The sequence below is a fragment of the Stigmatopora argus genome, chromosome 19, assembly GCF_051989625.1.
Source record: "Stigmatopora argus isolate UIUO_Sarg chromosome 19, RoL_Sarg_1.0, whole genome shotgun sequence".
In the NCBI taxonomy this organism is placed as follows: Eukaryota; Metazoa; Chordata; class Actinopteri; order Syngnathiformes; family Syngnathidae; genus Stigmatopora; species Stigmatopora argus.
This window is the reverse complement of record NC_135405.1, coordinates 13,536,994-13,543,219: the sequence shown is the minus strand read 5'-3', so window position 1 is coordinate 13,543,219 and position 6,226 is coordinate 13,536,994. Positions and strand designations below refer to the sequence as shown.

The following is a 6,226-nucleotide window of genomic DNA, read 5'->3' as shown; positions in this document are numbered from 1 at the left end:
CAGTTTGGCTTTTGTGTGTCAAAATAGACTATTAACATGAATTAAATGTGGTAAATGATGTTGCATTCTGTGCTTTCTTATTCATTTAATATGGCTTACTGTTGTTATTTGGCATTATTACAGCGTGTATCATCAAATAAATCATTTTCAAATGATTTATTTGATTTCGATTTATTTGGGGGATTTTTGTACGTTAACTATTTATCATGAGCACTAGAGGGCACTACAACTTAAATTAGCTAGAATTCGTAGATGTTTGAAAATCGTAAATACTGCGTCAGTGTTCTCATCTCAATGGTTAGCATGTGTAACGTTATAGAAGAAGTAGAAAGACAAATGCATGCTAGCTTGTAGCCTCAAAATTTCACTTGTACAAAAGTTTATATTTGACTCCAGCTTATAAATGTGAACAATGGAGAGGCAAATACATCAAATATCTGCACAGCCACATCGAGTACTATTTGCTATTAACAAGAAAGTTTGTCTTTGTCTTTGTCCCCCATGATGCACACGTTGATCTAAATATGTTTTTCTGTTTTCTTCAGCCAGTCATCCTTCAGCCTTCTTGGCCGAGCCGCGACGTTGACAGCTGGACGGGGTCGGGGGCGGCGTCCAGGGTGCAACGGCGGGCGACACCCTCGTCCGGGACAAGCGGGCCAGGAATCTACGACAGGTGCGCCGCCGCTATGTTATCCGATTCCACGGTCGAAACAATTTAGACGTCCGGAGACGCCAATGGGAGAGAGTTTGCCGGAAGTTATTCCGTCGTCAATGACCTGTGTTGCGAGGTCCATATAAGTGAGAAAATATTCATTGACTTAAGCTCATTAATAAGCTTTTTAAAACATGTAAATGAGGATTTACATTTTAAAACCTAAAAAAAAAAAAATAAGATTATGACTTTTTTTTTAGGTCAATAGTTTTTCCTGAACGCTGAACCGACAATCAAGATAATGTCGATTTATTTGATAAGTACAAATGAAACTGACAAATCTTTAAATAGACGCATACATAGTAGTGATCCGCACTGGCAGTTCTCCTTTTGTCCGCCAGAGGGATCCTAGACTAAAAATGAAAGTGGAGTTATTTGTTATTGTCGCTGGCGATGACCTGCTTTGCTATTTCTCCTTCTTCGCCCTCCCTTCGGAACGAGCCATGCTTTTTATGACTCCCGCCCAAAGACATTTTGGGTGGGACGTACTATTCGGCCTATTTTTAGGGGAGCCGCTCCGGGAGGGGTGAAATATTCCAAAAGGCCGGGCCGCGCCGGCCCACCTTGGCGACCCCGCCCTCCGGTCGCCAAATAGTTGACCTGGAATGCTTTGGTGCTCCTCCATCTCTCCATTTCTGCCAGCGATGTCACGTTCGCTGGTAAATGTGGCCCCCAAAACAAATCGGAGGGAAATGGCGGACTCTTATTGAATTGAATGTTTTTATTGTCGTCCCGCGAGGTCAGAAGGTCGCCGACCTTTGCGGGAACCTTTAAGCGCAGTGGGACGCTACATTGACTGTTGGAATGAGTGGTTTTTGTTAGGCATTCAAAACAATATGCGAATGAAGATGTCCCATTTAAATAGATTGCCATTAGCCTAAAGTAGTTTTTTAACTTGATCAAATTTGCCTAGTGTGCACCTAGTATTGGGGCTTTTACGGTAATAAGTCTTGCTTATAAAACATGATTTTTTTTGTGTAACATAATTGATTATTCTGTCAGGTAATCAGTGGAGTGGTTCCTCTAAAAAAAGAAATAATTAATTACTGAATTAATGATTTATACACTATGTATGTATGGTTAGAAAATGAATTGGCGACAGAGTCATTAATTCATCTCAATTAATTGCATTCTAATGGCACAATACTGTAGGTTTAGTTATTAAACAAAGTCAAATTGACTTATTTTGTTGTCATTTTATGTGGGATTAATTCAAATATGAGACACTACCAAATAAAATAAAATAAAATCACTATCCTACGAGAAGGCAGATTAAATACAATTATATCCCAAATGAAAGGATTCAAAAACAACTTTTTCCACAAGTAAAAATTCGACTTGAAGTGAATCTCAAGGGTGATCGAAGGTCTCCGTTTGGAGCCAAACTGCTCGATGAAAATTTTCGACTTGATGCTCAAACCAGCGTGAAGGTCATGTACTTGTTGAATAAAACATTGGCTTTCTCTCTCTCCAGTGACATCGACCAGGTGACAGAGAAGTTTCTCACCAGCGTCAAATTTGGGAAAAGCAACTTGAAACCGGTTTGAGCGGCCCAGCGTCAAAAGGTAAGAAAAGCAACTTGTACTCTTTTGCTTGTTTGGACGCGCGTGGAAGGCCCGCCGGGCTTCTAAACCAGACAAGGCTTTTAAAAAAACAAATACTTGTGGCGTGAGAGATTTAAAAGCACTTGTTTGGCCGATGCTAAAGCACCTGTATACTTGCACTTGTTACAAACGGCGGTGGCGACTCCGCCCAAGCCATTGTTTGCACCCGCGTGCGTGACTTACCTTTTATGGTTTGGAGCGGGAGGCCACGGATAATAAACGGGACTCCTGGGCGAGAGTGCTCGCTTCTCATTGGCTGTTGCTTACGATAGTCTGCCTTTTATGGTGCTTTTTTTTTCCCCACGACGGGCACGCCGTGGGGACACCTACTTTGGGTGGGGGACAAAATGCTAAAATAATCTTGAAGATGTGCATTCCATTTGACGCTGGAATCATTTCCTTAAGTTTGAGTTTGATTTATTGCCAATTGTCTGTCAAATAGGATTCTTGCAATTGCAATGCGTGGTGGAATTCTTCCAATGGATACAACATCAATATATATAAATTATATAAAGAATGGAGATGTAAATAATATTTTATAAATACAAAAATAACTGTCAATTTCAAAATACAATCATTGGAGTCAAAATGATAGAAATAAGAATATCAGTGAATATAAATATTAGAATAAAAAGGCTTAAGAAAAAATCGCCATTCAAATATGAACGGAAATGTTCGGAATAATTATTATATCAATAATATCTGTAATTATTTAGATTTGAAATATTTTCACGCAATGAGGCACTTTAGGGTAACCACATAGTAAAACAAAAGTACTCAAGGACCATTATATTCGTTGTTCATTAGTATATCTAATATTATCTACATTTGATACTGAATTGAATGAATATAAATATGAAAGATTTGGCTGATGTAGTTCACTCTGCCACCGCCATCAATGATTCTAATACAATTTGTTTTTGCAGCCACTGTGAATTTCCCTTGAAAGCCAGCGCTCGCACTCGCACACAAACAAACGGCCCGCCTCCGAGCCAATGCGGGGGGGGAGGGAGGAGCTCGCCGGAGCGATGATGTCACCCCCGAAGTCGGCCGAGATAATGGTGACATTTCAGATGAGGTGATGTCATTCTCGCACCGTGGCCCCGCCTCCTTTCTTTCTTTCTTTCCAGCCCTCGCTCGGCTCACAAAGCAACATACCGGGCTCTCCAAAACCTGCGTGGGTGTCACGTGGGCGTCCGAGTGTGCAGGCGGGCGGGCAGGCGGGCGTACGGAATATTTTCCCTTTCAAAAACCAGCTTTTCCTGCACAAGTTGACCCGCGGTCGCCAGCATCTTTCGTAACGCCACGAAATCAGTTCAAATATGACAGAAATTAGATGCGACTAACTTTCTGCATGGCGTCGGGAACTAACGAACAGCTTCAAAGTCGGTACAAACATAAACATGTCAATATCATCTGCAAATTTATACCCAAAAAAAATCAAACACTAATTGACGTGTAATATAATACAAAAATAATGCAATTAATCTTGGATAAGATTTTAGAGGTTTGGTGGGGGGCGACTTTATCATGAAGGAGCTATGATAAAAAGGCTTGTTTATTTTCAAAACCTTCCCCCCTCAGTGACAGCGATAGACGTCCAACTTGAAGTGGAGTTAATGCTGTGAAAGCTATTTTACTTTAACTGTTTTGAAAAAATGGTTGTGGCACATTGTGGTACCTGGAAATGGCACCCAAGGATGAACCCGGTTGACCTTTGAATTTTTCTACCACCCCAGGTGCATCCGTGTACAATCCTAAATCCCAATCAGAGGTCTCCAAGTGGTTGTGAACGAGAAGAGCCTTTGAGATGGCCGCCGACCCCCCCCCCACTTCCGACGGATTGACCGTCTAAAGGACCACGGTGGAGTTCAAGGTAACTTCCGCAAAGTTAAATCTCGGCTAACGGGTCGGACGCGGAGATTGGGGTTAACCTACTTGGAAGCCCAGCGGGCTCACCGCCCTGCTCATATTTTTATCCCGTCCGCCGTGGCACTTTGGCCCTCGGAGTTCTCGCCGCCGCCGCCGCTGTCTTTTTCTTTCCCCGTCGAGAGCTGTAAACAAGTCGCCCCCCCCCTCCTTCGCGGGCCGCGGCGCGCGCACGTACGGGCGCTCTGTACTGTATCTGGGCAAAAAGACCTTTTTCCGCCGGCGGAAACATCGCTGACGTTTGACGGAACAAAGCCTCGGCGTCGGACGGAGCCGTGTCGGGGATTTGAGGGAGCCGACGCGAGGCGTCGACTCGGCTTAGGAGCGCAAAACGCTCTTCAAAGAGACGATAAATTAAACGCGCTCACTCGTTTTTTTTCTTCTCTTTTTTTTTCTTACGCTAGTACCAGTGTGTGTGGCTTTGTATCATCTCGCTTGACCTGGATTTTATACCGCGGAAAAAAATGCCACCTGCAGCTAGCACGCATAGCGGGTTTGAGTAAATGGGGGGCAGGAAGGAGAGAGACACACCTCTACCACCGGAGGGCGCTGTTTTTCGTGTGCGCTCGTTCGATAAAATAACGGCAAAAAAGATGTTCCGAAATAAAGTTTTTTTAAACATACATTTTAGGTATATACAGAGAGAACACTTTTTAAAATGTATTTTTAATTCAATAAAGTTTTAAAATTTAGAGCTTACTATTTTAAAAATAAATTGGTTAAAGCGACAATAGATTTCATATGACAGTACAATTTTACAACTAAAAGTTCATTGCTTTAAAATGAGTTAATTTTGTCGTATTATTTTAATTCTACTAAATAGTATATTTTAAATGAGTGTTTTTGTAATTGTTATGACTGAAAATAGTCTCTCTGTTTACCATTATTTTTTTTGGGGACTAGAACAAACATACCCAATTCCAATCCGTGACTACTTTTTGCGTGTCGCATGTCTAACCGGGCGTAACGGAGTACCTCAAAAGTCGGGGCCTCCATAATTGATGAGGCCAATCTCTCACGCCAGGTGAGGAAAAGCCCAGCCAAAAGCATGTCCGTGGGCCCGCGGGGGGATCCGGCGCCCTCCCCGAACGACGTCGAGGCGAGCGAGCCCGTCACGAGATCGGCTCGCTCGCTCGCTCGGAAGGTGAACGGCGGCGGATACATAATTCAAGATGCACCGCATTGCGCGGGAAGTTTTTATAGGCAAAATATGGCAGGGGGCATCAACAATGTATACTATATACATGTATAGTATATAGCCGGGGAAGCCACCTGCTTTCATTTTATATGGCGCTCGTTTACTTTCATGGCCACCTGTTGCTGGGCAGAATATAGTACGTACGCCAGTCCAGTATCGGCGAATGAACAATAATAACAATTCATTTTAATGCTTACGTCTACTTAGTTTCACTCATTTATTTGATTTTTTCTCTCTCTCTCTACTACTGTTTTTTTTTGTATCATTCACAGGAAAATACTGAATGTTAAAAACGCGTCAAGGAGGAAGCGGCGCTTTGGCCCGCGGGCCGTTAATTGAGGAGGGCTAATTAAAACTCAATGATCTTGATTCTTGGCTGTCATCCCAGGTATGGCTAAAAATGCAATTTTCTTGTCAGGTGTCAAATAATAATGTGGAAAAAGTGAGCATTTTCTCGGAAGAAAGCTCATCTTTTAATGGCGATTAGGTTCTGGCCAATCGCGTCCTCCCACTTGAAAGCGGGACTCTTGCTGCTATTTGGGTCCCGTAAGTCCATCCGCCTACTTTCTCCTCAGTGTCTCCCAGCGCAAATATTGACCTTGTGGCTCTTTGATAGGAGCCGAGCGAGTCTTCAGAAAATCCCCTTGGCGGGACACCTGCGAAAAGAAAAAAAGCCCCGAGGCGGATGGGCGGCGGTGGGCTTAACCTCCAGTCTGGACCCTAAAAATAGAAGCGGGCATTCACACTGGACAAAAGGTATGTTATGTGCACTCTTTGATGCCA

The 6,226-nt window shown here is 43.1% G+C and overlaps 1 protein-coding gene across 2 annotated transcripts in view; it reads left to right on the top strand.

Annotated features, from left to right (window-relative positions):
• bmf2 (BCL2 modifying factor 2) overlaps positions 1-6,226 on the top strand; it is a 30,654-nt gene that overhangs the window by 6,539 nt on the left and 17,889 nt on the right. Inside the window, exons 5-11 of one of the 2 annotated variants that reach the window (XM_077587408.1) lie at positions 546-673; positions 2,187-2,277; positions 3,243-3,394; positions 4,056-4,192; positions 5,716-5,831; positions 5,931-5,989; positions 6,060-6,199. The gene's annotated coding sequence lies outside the window, so the exon portion shown is untranslated. The remainder of the gene's footprint in view (positions 1-545; positions 674-2,186; positions 2,278-3,242; positions 3,395-4,055; positions 4,193-5,715; positions 5,832-5,930; positions 5,990-6,059; positions 6,200-6,226) is intronic. The other variant, XM_077587407.1, reaches the window with a different exon arrangement.